This window comes from Lepeophtheirus salmonis, chromosome 5 (genome assembly GCF_016086655.4).
Source record: "Lepeophtheirus salmonis chromosome 5, UVic_Lsal_1.4, whole genome shotgun sequence".
Classification (NCBI taxonomy): domain Eukaryota; kingdom Metazoa; phylum Arthropoda; class Copepoda; order Siphonostomatoida; family Caligidae; genus Lepeophtheirus; species Lepeophtheirus salmonis.
This window is the reverse complement of record NC_052135.2, coordinates 59,811,398-59,839,189: the sequence shown is the minus strand read 5'-3', so window position 1 is coordinate 59,839,189 and position 27,792 is coordinate 59,811,398. Positions and strand designations below refer to the sequence as shown.

At 29.4% G+C, this 27,792-nt stretch overlaps 1 pseudogene; it reads right to left on the bottom strand.

Annotated features, from left to right (window-relative positions):
• Positions 1-718: 718 nt before the first annotated feature.
• LOC121117591 (acidic fibroblast growth factor intracellular-binding protein B-like) lies at positions 719-27,496 on the bottom strand (annotated as a pseudogene).
• Between the last annotated feature and the right edge of the window lie 296 nt (positions 27,497-27,792).

Below are 27,792 nucleotides of genomic sequence, written 5' to 3'. Positions count from 1 at the left end.
AGTGGACTTCAAGACTCTCAATAAAAAGTGTCTTTATAATTGGTCAAACTGGTTCCAGGAAACAAGATAGTACGGGCAGCAATAAAGTAACCCTCTTATTTTTTTTAGATTACATGCTGGGACCATGGGTTGTACATGATCCCAGCAGGGTTATATGACACGTCAAAACTCGCTACAGTTACTTCCCTAAGCGTCAACAACCCATTTTAACCCAACAGTGCCGATGGTGTGTTTAAACACACCTGTAGTCAAACTAGCTTATACATTTAGTACTTCCATTATATTTATATATATATTTAATTATATTTAGCTAATGACGATAATGATAAAATAAATAATATACTTTTTATTCTTCTTTAGATAAAAAGTACTCTAAAATGTAAGTTTGTCCCTATCTTCATGAGATTTGCTTAAAAATATGATGTGCCTCAACACGTAAGAATACTTTTTTTTTTTTTTTGAGGCATACTTTTATTTTATTTAATTAAATTTTATATCAGAGTACTTTAGGAAGACCTGGATAATATTTGAGACTCATAGCACAATTTTTCCCCCCTTTTTTTCCAATTTAAGATTAATTTTAAGAAAATATCAATATTAGTTATACAATATATATATATATATAAAATGCACATTATTGTGCTAAAAAGTAAAGACTTATTAGTTGTTTACTTTATAACCAATTTAGTATATAAAATCACTGATAAAATACTAAGACTCAAAGGCAAATAGATGACATGTACTTTCTAAAAATGATTTTTGTTTCCTGATCGATGACTAGCTTTTTGTCTGTCTCAGCTTCAGTATAAGCACTCAAATTAAACCCCAAAAATTTCTACCGCATGGACACAAAAATATTTCACTTCTTCATTATTATTTAATCCTGTAGCAATAATTAGGATATTCCTTGAGAGGAGCTAAAAATTTGACTCCACCCTTACTATATGTTCTAGGGATAGCGGAAAGAGTCCCTGGCAAACATAGTTTCAATGATCATTATCTCTATCCAAAATATGTTTGAATTCTTTTAAACTTGATAAAAAATCCATGTTTACACATTGATTATTTTTATCATCTCTATCCTTCTGTTTATGAATGAGAAAAAGTAATGATGCCGAAATATCTTCTTACGATAAATAAATAAGTATTTTTTTGTTCACTTCAAATTTAAAACTAATTAAAAACACTAATGTAGCATACTTTTTAGCTAAACCACGTGGTAAATAGAATTGAAGTACAATATTTTGGCCATAAATGCCTGACATCTCTTCTACATTCTTAAATATTCTTTTGGTATTGTCAAATTGCGTTCGACAGGGCTTAAGATGAACTCCCGTATTGTCAGATATCTCATCAAGATATTTTTGAGATGTTGAGGAGAATTTCTTAACCAAAGTATCTCTTGCAAGAGATGAATCCAAAGAATAATATTTTTTCAACACATCTCTTGTTTGAGTGAGAGTCTAATTGAAAAGCCAACTGTTCAGATAACTGGGCCGTTGTAATTAAAATATATTCGAGCATACAAAGAAGCCTTTAACCATTAATAATATATGAAACTAAGAAATCATAACATACATGAAGAAAGTCCATTTTCCTCGGAGATGAGATACACATTCAGAAACATTTTGTGTATCGATCTAAAGATCCAATTAATAATTGTATAATTCCTTTAAAAACGAAGTAACAAATTACAAACTCGAAGCAATAATATTCATATAGATATTTAAAGTTTAGTGAAGATCAGGCAAGGATAGTCTTTCTTCATGATCCACAATTCTTTTATCATGTTCATTACTTCATTATAAAACTCCTCTAGTGTAGGTTTAATTTCAACAGCCCAATTTCCCAATAATTCGAAACCAAATTAATGAAACGATCATTAAAGGTCAATTGTACTGGAGAAATTACTTTAAGACTTTTTGAAGCAAACCTACCCAAGAGCATAACATTTTGGAGCATTCTTCTCTTTCGTGACTGATACATAAGACGAGAATTTTTCATTTATTTATTCATCATCTTTCTCTATATATTCAGAGATCCAATGTTCTTTTGGAGGCACCTTTGAGGACAAACAAGTTAGAAGTATATTGGATTGCAACAATCTTGGAACACGCACTAAATTAATCACAAACCACTACTTAGCTCGATTATTTGTCCGAGACGCGTATTATTTACTTGGTCTATTCAATTGACAATTTTTTATTTAACTTTTTTTTCATTTCAATACAAAGAGCTGTTATTAAATTTTATCTAATTTGGACAATATTGTTTACAGGTAGACAATATTTTAATGTTTTCTACTACTATAAGAATAGTCAAGGAATATTTATATCAATTTTGAGACCTATAAATCTTTTTTATTTAAAAAAAATATCATTTCACTAGAAGTAGGTGAGGAAATGAGAAAAAAAAATTTCAGTCGCGGCAATAATGGGTTAGTACAATAATTGGCAATATGATACACACCAGCTGAGGGTTGTGTAGGACTTTACTTAAGGGGGATTCTTTCTTTGTCCTCAAATTTAAATGTGCTAAATTTCTGTCATAACGTTTTTTTAGACATACGCCTGGGGTATGAAATTTGTGAAAATTATCAACAAACTTATAAATAATCAATGGGTTCTTAGATGAGTCAGACCAATCTGTACATGGGACAGAGGGGTAGATTAATCACCTCAAATGTAGTATAATTGCAGATCATTTTCTCAATTGGCAATTTTCTGGAGGGCAATTTTACTATACAAATATTTCGGAGTGCAATTTTCTGCACACGGTACAAACTTATATATAGAATATACTTTGGACCAATGTTTCTAAAAAAATATCAAACAGAATAACTTTTTATTCTTCTAAAAATCTCAAGGTACAATGCATACTTGTGTAAAATTAACAACGACAAAATAAAAATGTAACTACGGACTACAAATGATAATTAAAACTAAATTTATATATGTAGCTAATTTAACCTTCTTGTAGTCTTAGGGGACGAATTGGCCCATTTTCAGCTGTAAACCACAAAAAATATGCCTCAGTGATAAATTTCAGACTTGAAATTTCTAGAAACATTTCTTAATGTTATAATATGATTGTAGTTTTGAGGCAATTTGCAAATAAAGTGCCGTATGGGCTCACATTAAATTCAATTTTATTATTATTTCAACTGTTTCTCCCCCTGATCCAAAATAAAATATTCAAGCATTACCCAGTGCGCAGTAAGAAAAGGTTGGGGACAACTGGTGTAATGGTGTAAGAAGGACAATGACCTCAAACATATGCTTTGGCAAAAAATTAGTTGCTCAAGAAGAAGCACATTAAAGGCATGGAGTGGCCTAGCTATTCCTCGGACCTCACTAGCTTTTGAAAATATTTAGATATCAGTGAGAAAACCTACAAAATCGAATCCAATACTCAACTCAGGAGTGTAAGTATTAAAGAAATACTCTACTGAATATTTCAAAGCTTAAATTAAAGAAGATTTGTACTTATCTTATCGTGCAAAAGATAGCTCATCGCTGAGATTCATACAATGACTGGCCTACAACTGCATTGAATTCTTCAAGAGTCGTAGAATTTGGATTTAATATTGTAGTTATGTGATTCTTAAGTTTGTATTAAAATAATTGTAAGTTATTTAACTAGTGTGTTCTCTTTACTTACCCGTGGTCTTCAGGGTCAAAATAACCAGCTTTCAAATATATCACATAGTTCAACAGGTATATTCGAATTTTGAGAGAAATTACTTCATGTATAATTAATTAACAAACATAACACTACTTTTTTCATTTAAATATAGATTAATTATAAATGTACAAATATTAATCTAATTAACATGGAAAAATATATTTCCTATAGGGAGATATACCTTATTCCATGAATAGTACGAGAAATACTTTCCCCTCTCCGCGTTTCTGAGATTAGATGTTCCATCATCACCGAGTTTTCGACTTCTAGTTTTATCAATTTTTCAACCTTCAATCTTTGGAGTGGTGAATAAACAAAACCTGAAAAAGATGTCCGAATGGGTTATACCATACTTTGTGGAGCCAGGAGCATTTGTTTTTAGTTATGAGCAACATTTCGTTTTGATTCTGTATCACTGATGAGGCATTGAGCAGGGCTTTTGAAATCTTAAAACTAGGTGAATTAATTATACATAGTTACATTTTATGTTAGTATGTAGAACCTACTCTGTGTGAAAATGATGAAAACTCTCTTTGATTATAATATATGTATGTTAGAGTACTGAAAGAGAATATGATATGATAACAAACAAAATCGGAACATGACATCATCAATAGATTAACAAACACCCCTTTTTTGAATAGAAGCTATCTAAAGATATGATTAACATCTTTTCATTTTTTTCCTCCTTTTTTTTTTTTTTTTTTTTTTTTTTTGCTATCCATCCGTCGTCCTCTCTAAATACAATATACATATATATCATCGTTATTATTTCGTTTGTACCTTGATCATACTGTAAATTTAATGTATATTATACAATAATATTATTTATTTTCCTTATACTCTGATAAGAATATATGTTACTTTTATGTATAAAAAAAGTTGTACAAATATGTGTTGGTATCACAAATAAATATGTATTTATATATATAGGCCGAAATATTTTATCAAACATTTGATTCTTCCTGTCAAAAGACTAAAGGGAAGGGACTAGTTCTTGGTTATATAGGCATACTACTACACACTAGTGCGGAGTCTCGGTCCGAAACCCATTTTGTTTCTTGTTTGGTCTGCAGTAACTTTTTCTAGAGCGAATCGCTCTAGACTTCGATAAAAGATCGTAGACTGGAATTTAATCCCTTTAAAATTGCAGAAATATTTTTTCAATCTCAATAAATAAACCTTTTGTTTTTTAAGTCTCAATCTATTTACTGATTTTCTCAACTATTTTGATATATCAAATATGATTTATGCAACGCATTTAACTTTATTTTAGGTGTAGAAAAAATAAATCAATTATTTATGATGGATGTTAATTGAAGATTAATTTTTGTCGCTTTGGTAATCAAAACAGTGCTTACATGACCACAATTTCCATCCTTTTATCCAAATTTTCAACAATTGGCTTTCCAGAGTGTAATGCATCTTAGACATCAAAATTATAGACAAAGAATATACGAAACCAAAATACTGGTTAGACTGAGAATACTAGGATATTGATAGGCATTTACAGTATCAGAATCACAAACACTATTAACATATTTAACTGGTTAATTTGTGGTTTCCTCATTTTTGGAAGAAAAACTGTATACTATGACGTATTTTCTCTTTGCAGGTGCCCTTCTTTGATGTGCGCTCAAACAATACTATGTAAAACAATTAGGATCTAATAAGGAGTTTCTTTACTATAAAATTTTATCTTTGTAACACCATCTAGCGTAAACTAATTGCACTTTTAAAACGCAAGATACATATTACTAAAGCCATCAATTAGAAAAATAATTTATTTCTGTTTAGTACCTATTCTGTTGTTATATTATGTCATTGTTCATAATTGTCATCAACAAGTCATCTATAAAATCGCTCTGGCACAAATTTCCACTAAAACCAATTGGTTAAAAGACAAATCCATATCGATGCTCTAGAGGTTTTTTTTCTTTGAGACAAGTTCAGAGTTAACTTTTTTAATAGATTGAATTAATATGCTCTACAAAAAAACACCATAAAGGTCTGAGACCGGTCCAGGATTTTCAGACCGAAACCTAACACTACCACAAACATATAGAAAAGGAAAGGAGTAACAAACAAACAAACAAAAAATAGGAGAGTTAGAATGAGTGATGGTGCTATGTAAAAAAAAGTCCCCCAAAAACAGTGCCAGAGTTATTCATATCATTTGATATATTATTTTATTCCTAGGCTACGAACACTACCTCTGAATTGTGTGTGAAGTTTCTCAATCGATGTTGAACATACATAGAGCATAAATATGTGGAAGAATAAAGAAAAATAGTGGTGAAAGACAGAGATAAGACGTTACAAGACATACATAAACAAAATGGCTGAATAGATAAACAAATAAGTAAACAAACAGAGTAGGTATCTCTTTTGAAAAGTGGTTGTGGGTGGGTTGACATCAAATGTGTGATTTCTACCAATGTATCTTTTGATACGTACGTTTTACACATATATGTGTTTTTCACAAGTTCTGAATTGTATGTGCAAATTATACAATTTCCCACCAAAATATAAAATTGTTGAAGAGGGGAGTTCCAACTTAAATAAAATATATTATTCGCAACAGTATGTAGCTTGATGTATTCAAAACTCTCACAGTGTCTTCTATGTAACTAACATACACCTATATTTTATATTAAATAGTATATTGTCATTTAGTGAGTTGTATTATTTTGCTGGAAGATGGCACAAATCTCTGACCCTTTGTTTACAAACTAATATAAGTAAACAACGCTCATGCCTCATTTAAGTGTCAATACTGCCACAATTCGATCCTCCATTTGTTATTTTTACTGTAACGACTATTTTTATACAGCACGTGGGTGGGATTGCTAGAAAAACGCGATACTAAAAGAATAAAAAAAATGAGATTAAAAATGAGGATGAATAGATAAAAGTGACGAATGTGAGAGCCGTTTGCTTTCTACAAAAGGGCAATTATAAATAAACGTTCCCATTATTATTATACCTTAAAACTCAAGACTTTTTTATAATCTAATAAATTTTATAATTAATAACTATTTACAAAAAAACACCTTTTGAAGATTTGTTTTTTACTCTTAATATATATTTTTGAACTTGATAATCAATTTGACATCACAAATATAAAATGTCATATTTTTTATGATTTTTTACAAATTAATTAGTATCTATTGTTCTAAAAACAGTGTTGTTATTAAAAAAATAAAATTGAATCCTCAACACACAAATTAAATGTGAATACTTTTGCATTTTGATCCCCATACTATGTACTTTTACTCTGTGGGTATGTTTCAAAGAATCGCTCAGTTGATTTACGTAAATTAAAAGTTTTAATCGAAGAACTTCCATTTCAAATATAACAATCTGGAATTATCTATTTCTTTCATTATTTTATTTTGTTGATTCTTATGTATAAGGTTGTAAATACTAAGCATTTTTAGCATTCTAGTTTTGGTTTTTATTCCCTAACTAAATTGTTTTTATTTTTATTTTCTGAAGCTGTTATCAATATTTCTAGTTCTTAAGAAGACGACATCTAAACTATAAGATGTAATAATGAGTTTGTTTGTTGATAAATTACGAAGAGTAACGTTGAGGAAATGTTGGAGAGATATTAGTGTTAGTCCGTGTTGGAGCTCGACTTGTTTTCACTTTCTTTTCCATCATTGGTGCTTTACAGCTAATCTTATAAAAAAACCTGACAGCTTCGCTGCTCTAGTTTCTGTTTTTTATTATTTTTAAAGGTTTTTATTTTACAATATAGTATATACAAAATTTAGTGAAATTATAAATACACATTCTAGTTTAAAATTAGTTGCCAAAAACAAAGACCTTTGTAGTTACAAAAGTAGACTAAATATCTATATAATAAATAAACAATAAAAAATGAGATTAATAAAAAAAAACACCAACATAAAAAAGAAAGTCTAAAAAAAAAAAAAGTCAAAAAATTAGAACTAAGTTCCTAGGATTTGCCTAATTTTATGTCTATTGAAGATCTTGATAATGTAATTTATAATTTTTATTATTTTATAGAGTTCTACAGAAAATACCGTACAATATCCAGTATTATATGGATGGAATTTTCTAATATAAAGCCATGTATCTTGACGCAGCTGTAATAAGTATGTCCCTTAACTCCATGTCATCCATCTTTTCTTTCAAGGTCAACTTTTTTTTTGAAACGTAAGACTTAGACTAAAATATACTAACGCCTATTGATTTAGTCTTGTTCGAAAGAATTAACTTATTTTTGGGGAGGCCGAAAAGAATTCAGACAGAAGTGTTGTTTGAAAAGGTTTTTATATGTCCTTCTAAGTTTCATACAACAAACTGCTTCAGTAACGACACAAACGGACATTCAGCAAAAGCATGAACAACTGAAGTGGAAATCAGTATATAGCTTTTCCACTCGCCATTGAAACTTAGAATACGGAGATATTTTCTACAAACAGTAAAAATAGATAATTTCTTAAATAAACCCATTTTCATAGGCCAAGGAGTTAGCAGATAGTGTATTGCTTCTTTCCTTTACAAAGTAAATAATAGCTACATTTTTGAGAAATATCATCTTATTTAACATCATGAATTGAAATTATGTTATTCTCAAATGTTTCCTTTTCTATGCTTATCGGATTTTCATGATTTTTAAATATACATCCTTTCTCTGTTTTGATGTATTATATCAACTGTAAGTTTGAGTCAAAAACCACATCATTCGTCCACATAATTCCATGAGCTTCCCCAATATAATAAGAATTTTCTTTTTTTTCATTTCGAAAATTCTTAAGATTTAAAACTTTACAAATGTACAAACAATCACTTTGTAAAAATTCGTGTTTTTCGGTTTACTAGTACAATAGCAATAAGGGAGTACTGATGTCTATAATAAATTGATATTGCTACCGATTCTTGTAAGCTGTCCAGCCAATTTTTGAGATAAACACTTCTTTAGAAAAAAAATAAGACATGAAAATATTCTTTATAAAAATAAAAAGCAAGAATAAATGTTGTATTGTATAACGTCTTCCAATTTCTAAGCAAGTCCCTTTCCTTACTCCAAACAAAAATCCTATAGGTGGCTCTATAAGTGTATGTGAATTATAATTAACAACATAGTTGGCGTTTTCGATAATTATTTGAGAAGTATCGAAATACCGATATTACCATATTGTTATCGGGGCAACAATAAAGAAGATTTACTTATTTTTTAAGAAAGCTATCAAGGATTTGCATGAATAGCATAAAATTAACAAGGATTCGCACAAATCCTCATAATTTTAAAATTGTTCTCATGATTAATTCAATTCATCACTAATGAATTACATACCAAAATACTTATATTACGTATACAATATACGCAAAGAATATATATATGTTATGTACAAGTTAAAATCAGTCATTTTAAGTCTAATTATTAGTTAGTGCTAACATTTTACTTTGATCTATTAAATTATTCATATGTATTTAGAAGTAATTAAACTATGGACATTTGGGTTACAGAATGTATATTTATCAACTAGTAAATAATTACTCTATGATGTATTAAGTATCTAATGAATAATTAATTATTGAATGATCTTTATCAAATATATAATTAAAATTCTTCCTTTCAGTTTTTGGAGGCAAGTTGTATATTCTGCATAACAGATTCAACTGCAGAAAATCGTATTCTGTTCAAAGTATATACATGGTGAGGATTTTAAATCTGAAACAAGTTTGAACCTCAATATTTTGATATCTATGATTATGAAAGTATTCTCATCCGATTCAGCCCACAAAAATATATAATAAACAATACTAACTCTTCTAGATGTCTTCCAAACATGAACGCCCTACGGACATTAATATGGGCTTCTGTGGCAGGTGGAGCCTCAAAAGATTATTGGATTTACGAATCTACCATGTATATGAAGTTGCCTAGGCTTTCAAGGAGCCTGATGGGTCGGAAACACCGTCAAGGAAGAGTCATGATCGTTCTAAAAGCAAAAGTAGCAATATAGACTTCATGAGCAAAGGAGCCTCATAGTCTCCACATCTGATTCCTTCAGACTACTATGTGTGGGGTTTCTTGGAGAGTGTTAGAGAGACAGAGTACAATTAACATGTAACTTTTGACAACTTGCAGGCTTCCATTCTCGAGGCAATCGCTAACATGGACAATGAGTTCCTCATTAGGACATGTAACAGGTTCACGGCCAGGTTTAAGTGATTGATTTCACTATGAACCCATATATGTAAGAACAAGAGATTACTGAATTGTGTTTGGTAAATGAATTGTACTGTACATTATCCTTAAATTTTCCAAATTTTATATCCCTCACCCTGTATATACATTTGATATTTCGTATTAATGAATAATATCTATATCACTTCATTAAAAAATATCCCTTAGAGGGAAGGATACAAAAAAATGATGGTATAAATAAACCATTAATAGCTGATGAACAGCACTCTTGTTTGGTGGGATTTATTCAGTAAGCTTTCATCTTGTGTATGTACATATATATTTATATGGTATATGTGTAGATGATAACAACATAAGCAAGCTTAAGATAATAATAAAATTCGACCCTGAGGTCATAACTAAATGAAGACATTCTCTTCATCAGTGTAGTAGTTATTGCTACTGCAGCCCCCTCATTTCTTTTTTCTTTTTCTTCCCTCATCGATAAAAAGCACAGATTTTGTATGCATACAAGCTTTTGTAGCTAAGGGCTATGCTATATATATACATACATACACTAAAAAAATAGAGAAAAAATACTTATCTTATCTTCCATTTCTTCCTCTTTCTTTCTTCTTTACATACTACTAAGAACACGATGAAGAGAGAGAAAGAGAGAAATCCGGCATCATACTGTCATTATGATAACAGCATCATCATCATCTATGGGAATATCCCCCCCCCTCCTCTAGTAGTTGTATTCTTATCTGGGAGTTTTCCGCCTGTAATACTTATATTCTGAAATATGTAGATACCTTATATTCATACATAAGTGTGTACGTACTTGTCGACGTCATTATTGCCATTTACTTCAAGTATCAGTATACAATATTACCTACATATGTGGTGCGTCAATATAAAAACAAATTTGAGTACGAATAAATAAAAACCGTAAGTCAAAATATATACATGTTGCCCAATATTTCATAGACTTATCTGAGTCAATTATGGGCTTTCTATTCAAATTTAAATTAAGTTACCCAATAATTTTAGCAATAACTTCAAGCCTTAATTTTATTTAAAAGACTTATAGCGGTTCGGATGATCAATTTGACTGCTTTAATTCCAGTTTGCAGTACTCCCAAAGGGTTACTAATATTAATTCTTGTTTCTACTAATTGAAGATAATTCGTGCTCACTTTTGTGTTGACGAGCCACATAGGAGTATGTATGTAAACACGCGTATATTGTTTAAAAACAATATACCCCCAATTTTTTTTCCATTTAAAAATGAAAGAAACTATTTAGAACTAATAAGAATTGTTTTTGATCGAAATGGACGATAATTTGACAAAGAATACAAATGTAAACAATTCTCAATTTTGATAAAAAATCATTCTAGCTTGCTTTTTTGTTGAAATAACATATATATTTAGATTTAATGTTTTTATTTATTAGTACTCAAGATTATTTTTAATTTGACGCACCACATATATCTGTTAAAAAATGTAATCAACAATTATGTTTGATATATATGAAAGAAACTATCATTCAATGTGACTTGATACTAAGCGAGCTTGATATTTCCATTGGTAGTAAGCATTAGATAAAGTGCTTTGAGAACCACTGCTGTTGGAAGACCCCTATCAAATCTCTGGTGACCTAGAGATTTATGTATATTTTGTATTTACATACGTACTATTATATCATTTTATCTATTACCTGCCTTTGAACTATTTAAGTCTGTTTTTGTTGTTTTAAGCTCGAGGGGTTTTTATTTTCAAATGACTTTTTCTAAATAGGAAAAAGATATGATTTATTTGTTTATCAATATATTACACGGTAATTAAAATATCATAAATTATACTACTTCCTTCATACATGACTCGATTCTTAGAATATAACATATACTTTGTATACGGAGGGTTTTTTTAAAGTGCAAGGAAAAAGCAGTAACAAGACTTATTACATCACAAAAATCAATACTTTTATAAGCCTCAGCGTCCTGATATATTATATTGGGGATTTAAAATTAATTACTGCTTTAGTGATGTGCTAATAACACCAGCATAATCTATCAAAGGATAAACTCACCAACTGTTTTTTTTTTTCTTTTTTAATTTCTAACATCTATATTTCTCTACGAAAATCCCATCACTAAGAATGCTGTTTTTAATCAGTGACTCTTTATGATTTAAAGCAGGGAATTTTCCGAATTTGAAAGTTTGTTAATATACTTTAACTTACGCCTTAACATACCAAAAATTTAAAAGAAAACATAAGTTTCTGCATTTTTAATTATTTTTTTGAAAATCGAGGTTTCGAATAGACAAAAAGCTGCGATCCTACAAATACCAATTTATTACAATGTTCTTACTTTAAAGAAATACACATCACCTTCGTATCCTAGTAACGTAAAAATTTAATACTTATATTTTTCAATCAGCTGTAGATTAGTCTATGTACTACTCTTCCCATTATAAAAGTTTTGAATCTTGAGTTGTAGAAGTGGAGTATGATTTTGTTAAATGGTAAACATATTAATTACACCATAAAACTATTTTTATAAGCATAATATATGTATTTTCTTGTCCCTTTCTAATGTCCTGTACATTAATTCGTCGCATTCGAATTATTTTTGTAAGCAATGAGCATATTTTTAAAACTAACCAGAGATAAAGACCTCCAGGGAGTAAATGTATTGTTATAATGTTTAACCCATATGATAGTTGGTCAAACTATCGATTCTAGAAAAAATAAAAATGGAACGACTTAGCTCAATGGACAACTTGCTCCATTTTTTTGCATTTTAGTACAAATAATAAATTTGGGAACACAAACTTCTTCATCTTCTTGCAGAGTTTGATATCTTTCAAATAAGAGTGCAAGACATCTTTCTACAAGATTGTCTACACTCTGTGATTCTTCCATATAGTCATTGTATTTATATTTTTCCATTGATTCAGGTGGGCATGGAATGGTTGTGACCTATGTAAGTTTATAAAATCACTTCCATCTTATCGACATCTTTATAAAAAATAATATGTTTGTATTTACATAAAAAAATATTATATTATCTACATTTTTATCTTTTTAACCAGAAATAAAAACAGATATACAGATATACGGTGATTTTTTTTAATCTACATCAGTTATCCTATAATAGGGGTAGTTTGTCGTCAGCACATTGGTCGTTTATTATGAAATAAGACACACAGATATATTTATTTCCAGATTCAATATTTTTTAAAAGTTATTTAATTTAACATACAAAATTTGTCAAATATAATAGAAGAGAGTTGAAATGGGACTGGTGACTTCTTGCCTGTTTTTTTTTGTTTTTTTAACCAAAGCTATAGAACCAAAAATAAAGCCAACAAACCCCTCTTTGTTAAATCTTAGGATTATCTTAACTCCAGGGGATTACTTTAATGATTAAGGGAGCTCAGCCACACATATACTTATAGTTTTAAGTTTTAATTTTGTTGAAATTCTAGTGTTAATTGATTAATCATATGCGGTTGAAGTTTAAAATTCAAAGTGCTCATATTTCAATGGACCACTCCGTATATAAATACAGTCCCAAAATTTTATGTACTTAAATTTATGCATGAAACTATTTTTTTTAATCGGGCTTATTGTTCGTAGCTAGTTCCCTCGAAATATCTCGGTACTCAATGTAACCAAAAGGAGGGAAATAGTTGTACCTTGAGGGTTGATATAAGAGTTCCTTGTAAGGAGAAAGGGATATGGAAACATTTGTGGCGGATCCAATCATCGTCATTAATTCATCCTGCTCATCCTCATTAAAATATAGAATAATTGATTTTGTTAAGCATTGGAGTCTTTGAACGCGTAATCTATTTTTGTATTTTGAAGCAAAAACTATTTATGCATTCAAATAATAACGACTACGTATTTATAATAATTTTAGTTGGGCAAATAACTAATTTGTTTACTTTACCAATGGTCTTTATTCCCTTCATAAAAAAATATTAAGACAACGCATTAAACATATGATATCTACATAAACAAATGTATTGTTGTATCAATCCTTATTTATGCCTCAAGACTTCAACCCCATCCAGCTCAGTCTGGGTCTGGCATAGTTCAATTCTGCATAACAGTCCGAAAACTTATAAAGTTCGGTCCTAGATGACATCACTTAACTTTATTTCTTCTTTTTTTTAATTATTGCTGACAGTCCGAAGGACGGGTACCAAGGACCTGTTCAAAGACTTGACTGAACCGTAGAAATAAGGACCGACACAAGCTATATAAATCAATGTTAAGTATTACACAAAGAATATAAGCTCAGACACTGTCGCTGCCTTTATAGAATCAGGCAACCTTTCTTCCAAAAAGAAATATTTAAAAAAGCTCAAAATCACCTGGTACTTCGCCAAATAAGTCCATCATACCAATTGATATTTATATCTTATATACTCTCAGACTAGTATACAGAACATAAGTATGGTATAACTTATTACTCTGTTTATTTTTCAAAAAGAATAAACTATAAAATAACCATGACATATCAAGCAAGACGACAGAATCGACAGCTGAATATAAAATTCATAGGTTATTGTATTGTTAGCGAGGTAACTTCGTGTCAGAAGAGAAGAAAAAGGATTATCCTAAAGGGAGTCTTTTTTTAAAATTATTTAAAGATAATTTTACTATTAGGAGAAGATTGATATTTCGCTCCACCAAGTCTACAAGTACAATTGCTAGACAGTGCCCTCTGGATCTTGTAGCGTAAATTACGCGTAAAAATTTGTTATAATTTGCTCTACTTTGATGTGTCAAACTCTCCGGTTTGACAAATAAATAATTAAATAAAATCATTCCATGGAATAAACTTTATAGAAATAGGACTTTTTAATCGAGTGACAAGGAAGATTTGCAAACGTTGTGCTCGATTTGTATAACTATATTGCATATAAGCTGAATAGACTAACGCTTTTCACATAGATTACTTTTTTTTTTTTTAAATTCCCTCTATTTTCAGGTAGTAAAAACCTTCAAAAGATCGCTGTCTGAATTTTCTGACCATTTGTTGTTTAGTTTGTGAGTTATTTTGACCTTTTTTATTATTTTATTTCTCTGCTTCTTGATGGTAAAAAATATCGTTCAAGCTAATCAGTGGATGTAAAAGTGTTATAGAAACTCTGCTCCATTATAAATAACAATTAAACGTGGGTTTACGGATTTCAATACGTGGTTGTAGAGACACCGATGATGCAGAACGCAATATATGTCTAAATGGGGAGGTAACAACAGACAACATCCACAAAATCGTTTTAGATATTCCAAAGGTGAAATATTGTGATTTAGCTGCCATCGTAAAGATATCAAAAGAACGTGTTTTCTTTATATTACATGAACATTTGTCTATGAGGAAGCTTTGTTCAGGGTGAGTGCCGTCTTTGCTCACTGTTGAACAAAACAAAAACGTCCTAATAATTATAAGGAAGTGTTTAGCCATGTTTAAATGTAATAAACCGAATTTTTGGTGTGAGGTCATCGAAAATAGATGAAATATAGAAATCATCACTTCCCTTCGGAAGCACAGAAATCTATTGGAAAAGTAATAACTTATATATTTAGAAATGCACATGCCATAATATTCATAGACTACCTTCAGATGCAAAATACTATCAACAATGAATATTATCAAGCGTTATTAGAGCGTTTGAAGGACGAAATCACGGAAAAATGGACACATTTGAAAAAAATAAAGTGCTATGATACAAGTCCAATAAAAATATATCAAAAATACATTAATTGAACTTCAAATGGCTTTCACCTTAAGCTATAAAGCGTCTTATAAGAAAAGATAGTGATGCTTTTGATGGAGATTATATTGATGAATCAATCCTATTTTGGACGATAAAACACCGAGTTTTCTTTGTTAAGTCCGGGACTTTTCATCCCGTCTTTTATACATATAGGTATAACTAACAAATTTGATTATTCAAATTTATAGGTATAACATACATTTAAACTATCTATGTCAAAACACTTCATTTTGAGTCACGTATACCTTTCGGCAAATTATCTCTTTCATTTTTATTTTTTCAATTTTCTCATTAATATCAAATTGACACCTTGTACATGTACGGAGCTATTTACTTATGTATTAACATGAAATATTATTAATAACAACGCCTGCTAAATAGAGCGCTGCTGAATATTATTGATGAAGAAAAAAAAATGTGAATAAGTAAAATGGAGAAAATAAAACGAAGAATCAGGCTATATTTAATAATAATTCCCCCCTCCTCACTTTCTCATCATCATCCAATAAGGTTTATCATCCTTCCCACATTTTATATATTATTATGTTTATTAAAAAATTGACTTCAATTTTTCTTAAGCTATTTTTTTCTTCTTTACTTGAAGTATTGGGTAAAAAAATTCCTGTTTTTTGAGATAAGACGCCTTATTTATACATTATTATTTATATGTATACTCTTTCAGTTATTTTTTTTTAAATATACATAGTATATTATTATATATAAGTATATTAAATTTCCTCATTTCATTGATGTGTATTTATTATATATTTCAAAATTTCTAATAAGTTTGACAAATTTAATTCTGTTTATCTTTCAAAATAAATGACATTATGTATACTATAACTATGTATGTATGGAGAGGGAAAACAAATTACTTTGAGGCTTCATCATCATATAGGCCTTTTTTAATAAAAAAATTCTTAACTATAAATTAAGTCTACAAGAAAAGGACATACAAGAAAATAATTTTATCCTATTATTAAAGCCAAACAAATTACATTGTTGAGAACATACCAAATGCCAAAAAATCAACAACTAGAAATTAGACACTCGATTTAGTGCAAAACCTCCTCATAAAATCAAATTGATTAATGTATCTCAATTTGTTTTAAAGTTATGGTTAATTATACATATTGTACGTTGTTTCACCTTAACCTTTAAAAATTTAATGGATTTTAACTGCTATCATATAGAATCTTCGTATCAAGTTTGATCCAAATCGATCCGTAACTTTTGCTGTAATCCCAGTGACTTAATCAGCAAACAAAGAATGGGGAAAACATAATACCCTTCAACTTCTTTGTGGAAGTAATGAGATTTTTTTTTTTGGCTAAGCACGGATGGAGATTTTGATTATGTTATAAAATAAATAATTACCAAAAGTAAATATTTTTCCATATTTCAGAAGAAAAATTATGCTATGGATTTATTCAGTGTGAAATCACGTATTGTGGCTTGAACAATCTTATCAGCAAATCAAAGTCGCATTCCGACATCATCTTACTCTAAAAAAATAACAACGTAGCAACAAGCGTGTGTAACTAAAGTTCAGGGCGTCACATAAATGGAAAAGAAAGTACATATCTACTGATGAATATTTTAGTATGTATTTTGGGAATGTTAAAGGAAAAGAAAATCCATGTGGTAACCCTGACCATTTGAAGAATGCTTTGGAGGAAAGCAGCTTAATAGTCACTAATAAACAAGCTTCAATCAGCTGTAACGGTGGATGAGGGGGGAGAAGGAAATAAAGGGCATTGACAAGAATTGCTTCGATGGCTATCCTCAATTCTACTCTGAGTCCAACAGCGATTATTAAAAATATGTGTAATTAAATTGTGAGGATAACTATGAATGGAGATTCTGCAAAAAAAAAACAACTATATATTTCTTAAGAAAAAATAGGATTACTGCAAAGAAAAATGAATTCATTTAGTACTTAATAATGCAACGAGTGAAAACCATCAGTGCAAAAAGCTAAAGACTAAAAAAGTCTACTGTGTTGCATTTGTAAGCACTTATACTTGCAAAAAATGGAAGCTCTTATTTCCTAGCTTATAAAGTTAGATAAATTTTGACCACTTAAAACAGACTATTATCTGCAGTGGTGTGTATCCAACATCTTAGCTTTTAACAAATATAATTATAACAACTAGCACGAACGATAACGATAGCCAATTAAAAAATTAAGAAGATTTTACATACATTTAGATTATTTTTTTCAAAATTCTAAACTATACCGATTAATCAATGTAATTAAATAATAGATAAATTTCTATTTCATACAACTTTTTCTTGTTTCTGACCATTTGATGTAAATACATTCAAACCAGCACCCCCTTTTGACACTCTTGAAAATGCAACATATTATCATGTGACCATGTGAAAATACTGATTATGATAAATATAAAAACAGTTTTTGCAAATGCTTGACCATGTGATTCATTTATTGTGATTATTAATTTACCCTGTTCCTTCTTCAAACAATATGAAGATTGAAGATACAAATTTAGGTTAACTCTCTCATCCGCATCGTAATTCCTATTTTTTTATTCGTATTTAATATACATTCTTTCTTTTTCTGTTACTACAAAAATTCATTTATTTGATTTTTAATTTTTTTGTGGGTACATTTTCGACCCATACCTTAAAAAACTTTGAGACACATAGAGTTGACTTTGTTTTATGAAAAAAAAAAAAAATTGCGAAAAATGAAACTGGCCCTCCAGACCCTAGGAGTCTGGTCTGATCCTAATTAAACATAACTTAAAGTACGTGATAAAAAATGATAACCAACTTTTATGGCTAAAGTCTGAATCTGTCTCCGTTTTTCAAATAAATGTTTTTATCATTGTTTTTTAAGCGGGACGTACATCACAGACAAACACACATATATAGATTATTTTAATACCATGCAAGATATCTTACTTCAATAGATATTTGTACAAATATACAACAACTTTTAGTTCAATACTATTGTAATATACAGGGTGATCCGGAAAAAATTGGAAAAAAACTATACCCTTATAACAAACGAACTAGATGGGTTATACCCATATTTTTTAATATTATTTGAAAGCTATATTTGATGACATTCAATTATTTATAATGAGATCCACATCTCTTGAAAACCTCAGCCACATGAATCAGGAAGTTTTGGCAGGCCTGGGCAACACGTTCGCAGCTTTGTCATTGTACCGGTTATGCACTTTTAATTTACACATAGAAATGATACCTTCCAACAATTTAGTACACCGGCCCACAGGGCCAAAAAAATTGAGACGTCTTAGCCACAAAATGTGCTCAATTCTGGAGCTTGGGTTTTTGGCCTGCAAACAGTTCAAACCTGACCCCATGCGATTTTTATCTCTGGGGTAGGGTCGAGCATGAGGGCTGTAACTATTCTCATTCGTCATACCCCGAAAAACTCTATATGCTGTATAATAACAGAGGTGGCTCCGCACCAAGTAACCCGCGCCTGTCAGAGGTTCCGGTGTCGTGTGACCAATGTTATCAAAAGAGGTTCATTTTTTTATAAATAATTGAATGGTATTAAATATAGCTTTTAACTAATAAAAAAAATTACCCTATCTTCTTCGTTCGTTATAAGATTTTAAAGGTTTTCCCAATTTATCTGGACCACCTTGTATTCTTGATATGTAAACTTTATTATAAAATTCCAACAAGATGCATAGTTTACCACTGAAATTTGAATATTTTGCATTGCTAAAAGATACTATCAGTTTAATTCATTTAATAAATTTGGTATTTATAACAGGCATTCATAATTTTTTTTAAAACCGCCAATCTAGTGATTAAATTATGGTAATGATTATAGCAAAATTTGAATGTCTTAGCTTCCGTTTTGGTGCAAATATAGTCACCCAAATAATGAAAATTAAATAATATCACATTCACTTTTTGTCCAAATACCATATTTTTGCGATGGGTTAAATATATGTAAATGTCATTAACTTTATTGTATCTTCCAACCTCTTTTGAAAATATAATACTCTATTATTAAATTATAATTGTACATTTTTTTGGCCAGCTAAAAAGCTTTAATAAAATAAATGTGAGTTTTTAATTTTATATATTATTAAATATACATAATTACAACCCATATAAATCTGTATTTACTCTCTTATCATTTCTTTCTTCAAAAGCAACAATTAACTAGTACTTAGCCTTTAGGTAGGGTTGATATTTTCGGAGAGCGCGAGGAGAAAGCAAGATGTATGATATTACTGAATTAAGATCATCATTGACATACATAGTATTTTTATGGGCTAAGATCAGTGTATGGAAAATATATTATAATTCAATATATATATATTAATTTTTGTATGCATTTAAAAAAAATTACAGCAATGATAAGAAATAATGCTTCTATCACAGCTATATGAACATCACAAGGATTAAAGATGTATAAAATATGAATTTCCAGTATGTAAAAATAAAAGGAATACAAAATGAATTGAACAACTTGGACAATTTCAAGAAGGTTTTAAAGGAGTGTAACTTTGCCGTCATGACGTATAATTTAAATATCTGCAAACAACTATTAGAGTAAGGCAATAAAAACAAGTCCCAGTCCTTATCAAGTGGGTACATATGCAGCAAATACTCCGTTTACATCTTCAATTCTATTAGAAGTCCAACAGGGACTTAGACTTGAAACTCCATGACTAAATTATTCTAAAATATACATAGCTTCTCCAAAAAAAACAAATTTGGTATAAAATATAAACGGATTAAATAAACTATCATTCATGAATTTATATTTTTTCAATAAAAGATGAACTTTTTTACATTTTCATCTTATGAACCAGACCGATTAGCAGTCACAATATCGCCAGCCTTCCAAAAAATATTTTGGTTGATATAGATGTTCCTGTAGTTGCGAGTTATCGTGAAGCTAACTTAGAAACATTCGAAAATGTATTTAATTATCTTTCCACCATACCACTGGGTTTTCGTCATCTTGGATACTTTTCATCATTTTGTAAATTATTATCTCTTTTTCTATTTCTTTTTGATAATATTTTATTCCTTTTGATTATATTTATTTATATATGCATGTTACTTATAATAGATAAATCAAATAAGGAGTTATTAAAAATAATAACACAAATTTTGTAATATCTAATATATGATCCTAAAATATACGTACTGCATCGAAGTTAAAAACATACACAACCGAACCACAGTATAGCCCTATACTGTACCATGCCTACTAAAAACTCTTGGATACACTTTCTCCTTTGATATTTTATTTTTAAGTGTCAAATAATACTGATAACCGATTTAGAAAATAAAGAAATAATATTAAAGTTGTAACATAAGAAAGTATCACACGCCGTTTAGGTCATATTTCATACAACTCTAACTATGATAAATAAAATAATGAACAAAAAAGAAAAAAAGAACACACAAACCAACCGTTTTTCCCATCCCCATCGATCGGATATGAGCAATTTAAAAAAAATCATTATCTACAAGATGGCGCGTAATTTACTAAGTTGTCGTGATAAACAAAAGAGTATACTTGTTACAAAAAAATATAAGATGACCCACTATCTTTCTGTATGTAAAGAAACAACGAATATGTTACAATCCTCAAGCACCTTTCTCCCTAAACTATGGGGCATGCGTTATCTTAAAGTAGGAGTTGATTATCTTACGAGAGATATCAAGCAATGAATGAGGAAAACGAAGACTGCTGCATTTTAAAATTTATTAAATTTTAAAAAATAAAAATATTATTGAACAAAATTTTAATGTAAACTAGCTTTTAGAATCTGCTGTAAAAGTACAATTACCCTGCTGTGTGGTCGTGTTCGTTGTCTTATATTTGTACAATTTTATTTTATCTATGTATGGCAAGCAGTAATAAATATTTAACTAACTAATTGTAGGGAGTTGTTCAAAGCAGCTTAACAATAAATCATTTGAGTTCAACCAATCAATGTTGTCAAGAATTTTAAGGGACTAGTGTAGTATAAAAATCGTCAGCTGATTTGTTATGTTAAATCTCCCAGTAAAAAATCAAAATTTCGGCCTTTATACATTATTAATATAACTTAACACTTTAATGTTCTTGCGACCCTTTCAAATTTACAGTCTTTAATGTTTTACATTGACTAAAAAGTTTACACAGACTTGCTCTAAATACAAGGTTCAACAATATCTCCCACACACTTGACTTTATCAACGTCATGAGTAGAACCTTAAATAATCCTCACTTGTCATACCGTTAAAATGTTTAGATTCATAACTAATAAATACTTCGGTACATATGTGCATATATTATTAATCTCTTAATGTATAAATCGATATAAAATCTCCTGTTAATGTATATAGAAAAAATACTTATGGCTCTATTGTGTCTGTGAGATTAAGTTATTTTTTTATCGTTCTCTCTAAAAGTTGTTTGTGGAACACCCACTACATACATTGTAATATTTGTTTATTAAAAAAATATCACTTACATCAGCTCAAATTGTATTGAGTAATTTTATGTACATTAGGGCGGTTTGTTTTTCAACTTTTTCTAATTTCGATTACGGTTAGTTCGAAAAAGCAATGTTATGGCAGACAATAAACTGTTCAAAATTTTCATTTCCATACGAGCTTACATCTTTAGGTATCACATCTAGTTCAAAGTTTGAAAGGAGACAAAAGTTCTTTGTGTCTTCCATAAAGATTAAAATAGAGCATTCATCATTATTTTGCATTTATTAATTATGGACATTACTGAAGCCCTTAAAAAAAAGGTTTTTTTTCTAAAGCTACACTATGGAGCAAAAGGACAGAATAAGATTAAAAAAGTTATGAAAATGTGGAAAAAAAGGATGGGCGCTATACGCGGATCATCAAATTTTCCAAACTTTTTTTTATTCTAAAGCACTTTGCTTGAAAAAAAAATCATTTTTATACGATACATAAATGTTTTTCAAATGTGTTTAATGGAAAATAACTAAAAATATCTTTTTTTGTGTCTATATTACTAAATATAGAGTTTTTTGCCTTTTTCTATAAATTGATAGAGATATGCGACCTAAAAATCACCTCGTACGACAATACAATTTTGTCATTGGTAATTTTCATCTGAATTTACAACTTTTCTGTAGTAGCCGTAATCAAAATTCGAAAAAGTTGAAAATGAAACTGCTCTAATGTACATCATGCATTTGTGTGGAGCATTAACATAAAAACAATCATGAATAAAAATCAGGAAAAAGAAGAAAATCCAAATTATTTTTTTTTACTTCTAATATTCATATATAGCCCAATATTTTAAGTACATAGAGAATGGGCATCCAAAACTTGAAGCAGGATGACTCGATTTTTATGGAATCAAGATAACAAACTCAAAATCAAATTGTGATATGTCGAAATACTATATTTTATAATCAATATGTCTTCGTTCACAAACAATAACATCCACGACACACTGGTGAACAAACTTGCATCTCTTAACGATAAATGCCATGGCATACCAGTTTGTTATAGTGGCACCTCTGAGCGAATCCAAATTGGTATGATATATGTGACAGACATTATTCTTTAGGACAGACTAAACTGTAAAGTATATAGGGTTGAGGTCAAGACTTGAGAGGGCTACATTCAGTGAAGCTAGGAGTCAATCATATACTTGCAGAAGAAGTTTTTGTTCTTTTTGCTTGTATGGGGCTATATTGGACTTCTTGATACTATAAGCACTCAAGATAAATATGCCAAATTTATTAGTCTTTGTCTTCTCAGCGCACTAACTCCGGCGTTGAGGAATCGTAGACACGTTGCCTTTTTTAATGCTGCTCCAAAAATTTTACACTGGAGACACGGGATAAAAACAAAACTTGTTCATTTTTGTTTCAGCTGCCATTTGATTAGTCAATAAAACTGTGTAATCAGAAAAATTCTTCCTTAAATGTTACCACAAGTTTTGGGACCGTCCATTTTACTCAATCATAAGTTATTATTTTAATTTGTGAGATGACTTAAGCGACCCCACAATTTTAACTATAGTTTAGAATCTCAATAGGATTAAAGAGACTTATTTAGCGGTAATATTACACCTTTCCAAACAAATCTATTATTATCATTCTTTTTTGTGAGGATCAATTTTACCCTCTTTAAGTAGTGTAATTTGCAGCTCACCCACAGGTTTAATAAAGATAATTTCTCGATAGAAAGTGAGGATAATTCTTCGAAAAATACAAATGTCATCTACACTCAATTTTTAGAAAAATCATTCCAGCTCGTTCTTGTGTTGACATGTAACATATATAATAATCACTATAATTTAAAACGTATAAAGTTATATATAATGGATGATATCAGCTGTTAATTATTAATTATTACCTGACTATCAAACTTTTTTTTTTTTTTTTTTGTCTTTCAAAAGAATGATAAAATTAATTTTAAAATTAAATATGTATTATAAAGAACGATTTCATTGTTTAATACCATTTTTACAGTCAATTGAGTACAATGAATGGATTAATGTAGCTATGTTATTTTTTTCTTTGCAAATTAATTTTTCATATTATTATAAAACTTCAATTTTTTAGTTTATCTTTTAGTTCGAATAGTGTAAAAACTTTTAATTAATTTTTTTTTACATCATGAAAAGTCTTTTAAATGAAGAGTGTATTTTTCAAATTTCATTCTAAAAGGATCTTTTTTGAATATTCAAAAATGAAGGAGGAAGGATTTTCAATGCAATTCCATGTTCTGTATAAAACATACTTATATCTTGTTAATCTTGATAGATACAAAAATGATGTATATTTGTGATGCGTCAAAATAAAAGTAATATTGAACACTAATCAAGAAATGGACAAAATCCCAATTAACTTTTTATTTCATATAGGTATGTATAAAAACCAATATTTAATAAACATATTTTAGGATTTGTATTCAAGTTTGTGGGATTACAAAGTAATCAAAAAATTTAGTTGCAGTTTAAAATTTTTATTTGATTTAGTAGACTTGAATTTTCCTCGATGTAACCATTTTCAAATAAAATCAATCAATTTATGATTGGTTAAGTGAGACGACTATTTTTGGCTACTTAAAGGGCAATTTGCAGTACATTCAAAGGGTTAATAAGAATAATTTATTCATTGAAATCGACAATAATTTTTAGCAGAATATAAATGTAAATTAACACTTTAAATGGTATATTTTCCCAGTATTACAATATGAAAAAAACAACAACATTTATCTCGATAAAGTTAAAGATTACTCATAAATTCATATATATTTATCTATATAATTTATAAGCAGAGATCCTTTTAAGGCAGTCATTATAAATCTTTTTGAGTTGGGAAGTTGAAAAAAAGTGTCATTGATTTTTTTGTTGTCAAATAATCAAATACTCAAAAAAACTTTAGACGTCAAAGCTGACTGAAAGTCGGTTGATCTCTTAATGAGATCGTATAAATTGCTTGCCATGAATAAGTTGTTTCATAATGACGTGGGAGACTGTTGATTTCATTACAAATTCACTAAAAAACATAAAATTATTAGTCTATTCTGATCCTACGTTTAGGATGGGATTAATTTGTTTCACCTGTTTCTTTCATCTATAAGAATAAATTCTTAACATTTGGTTACCCCGACGTGATATCATGCCTCCTAAAAAATATCATTCTTATGTTCAAGACCATGTGGGCAATGTCCCTTGGATTGCACAGAAGTACGTGGCAGAAGAGGTCAGCAACTTAACTCTTGCCGTAGCAGTCCTACGTTTCCTAAAATTCTCGGTGATGGATCCTGAAAATTGGTTTAAAATAATTGAGCTGGATTTTTTTATGAGGAAGATCAATCAAGACCAGAACCAATATTGATTAATGGCTTGAGCATTACCTGGTTAAGGAAATAGGGAAGGGCTCATTTATGATGGTGCAAAAAAGTCAATTTTACAGAAATATGGTCTCTCACCTTTAAAAATAATTTTTAAAAAAAAATTATGATATGCTTTGCAATTTTTGGAGTTTCCCCTAGCGAAGTTATAAATGAAGTTGAGGGTCTCCTTGACGATGTATAAACTCATGATTTGTGTCATCATTTGTTTAGGGAGGCCCTCATCAGAAATGTGACTAAAGATCATATAGGATACTTGAGAGCACAGTTCCATTCGATTGAAGAGTTGAAGCAAATGTGTATTGCAGCCATAGAACTTAGTGATAAACATATTTCCATTGTCGCTGAGTCCTTTTTCCATCTCATTTAGGAATGTTGAATTGTGGAAGCTGTTACGGGTTGGAGCTTTGTAAAGAAGACTGCCTAGTAGCAGGGGCTTCTGCAGGATTATACTGGGGGGCTTTTTAGGAGCTTTTCTAAAAAGTTTAAAAATTTCAAATTTTTGCTCTGCTGTTTATTTTGGTCGAATGATATGTTTTAAGAATAAAATCCTTAAAAAATATTTGACTTCTATTTTGCTGTAGAAATGTTTCATCCCAACGAAAAAAAATATATAGTGGAAAGCAAAAATACCTTGTTCTTTGAGAGGGGAATAAAGCCCCTACAGTCTACCCTCCCTGCAGATACCCCCGAGATAGATATCCCTTCCAAAACTCGATCCCATTTTAAAGCAAACTCCATCTTTGAAAGGATTATGTATATGTAAAATTTACAAGAACAGAACGTTTGGTAATTCTATGAGCACATCAGGTTTGGATTATTTGTCGATAAACAATTTAGAAATTTAAAAAAATATTTAAATATATACCATATAGGCTTTGTTTAACCTATTAACGACTAAAAGTCCAGTTTATATTATATCGTATTATTTTATTTTTATATATATACGATCTACTTCAAACTTTATATGTTGGAATTTTATCTTTTGTCTATAATATAGTTGTTTGTGTTTTTTTAACAGTGAGACGATTTAATAAATTATTCACAATAAATACATATTTTGTTCATCATAAAAAGTTTTTCGACAACAAATAAAACCTTTTTTTTTTTGAAAAAAAAGAAGTAAAATTCATCATTTGATTTCCCCTTTTAATCATTTATAATAAAATACTTTGAAAGTTATGTACCAATACACATATATTTTATTGAAAATAGATTGTTAATTATTGAGTTTGAACATTATTTGTTGATTGTCATTATTATTTCCCAAATGAATGTTATCATATCTACTAACAAACGTATATATATGTTTAACAAATATGAGCTTACTGAATAGAATCAATAATCAACTATATATATATATATATATCAATATAAAAATATAATTGACAAAATTAATATCTCTAAAATATAATGGAAAAACTATAAAAAAAAGTTAGTAGAATAATTATCTAGGAATAAATCAATTGCTTTTATTATATTGAGGTTGTTTATGATATATGTGGCCTGTCAACACAAAAACAAGCTAGAATTTTTTCTCTCAAAATTGTATTGAGTACATGTATATATATACATATATATTATGTTCCTTTAATTGGTTAGATGAAGTTGCACTGATTCAGTATAATTAAACATTATAGTATTATATTTACTCCGTCTGACTTAGGAATCTTTTGGTGAAATCCATATACAGAAAGTATACTTATTTCTCTAGGAAATAAAAACCGCCAAATCCACATAGTTGGAACTTATTGTCGTAACAAAATATCACAAATCCCTTGATTAGTATGATATGAAGATATATACTACTTTTGTAGATGCAGCAATCAACGCATTTGTTGTACCTAACTGAAGAACCATTAGCATTATTTTTAATTAAGATAACAAAATTTGCTAAATTTTTGTATTTGTGTTTTACTTACCTAGCTGCAGTGCTAAAATTAGGTTCTGATAATGCTGGGGCAACCTGCATTATCCTATTGCATATAACAAATCATCGGACAGCTATAGAGCTAAACAAGTAAAATCTTTTGTTAAAGAATAACTTTCAAATATGAGGTGAAGTAAAAATTCTGAGCGTTTTTTGGTAGATATCTTTAGTGCTCTATATCTCACGAGTAATACATTGCATCAAAAATAAAGTATGGTTAAAGGTTAAGCGTACACTTTCAAGAAGTTCATTTACAGTTTTTGTGTTTGGTGAAGCGAGTTATGTGTGACTGCGGTCCAAAATAGTAGTAAAAAAAGAGAAAATTCGATAAATTCTTC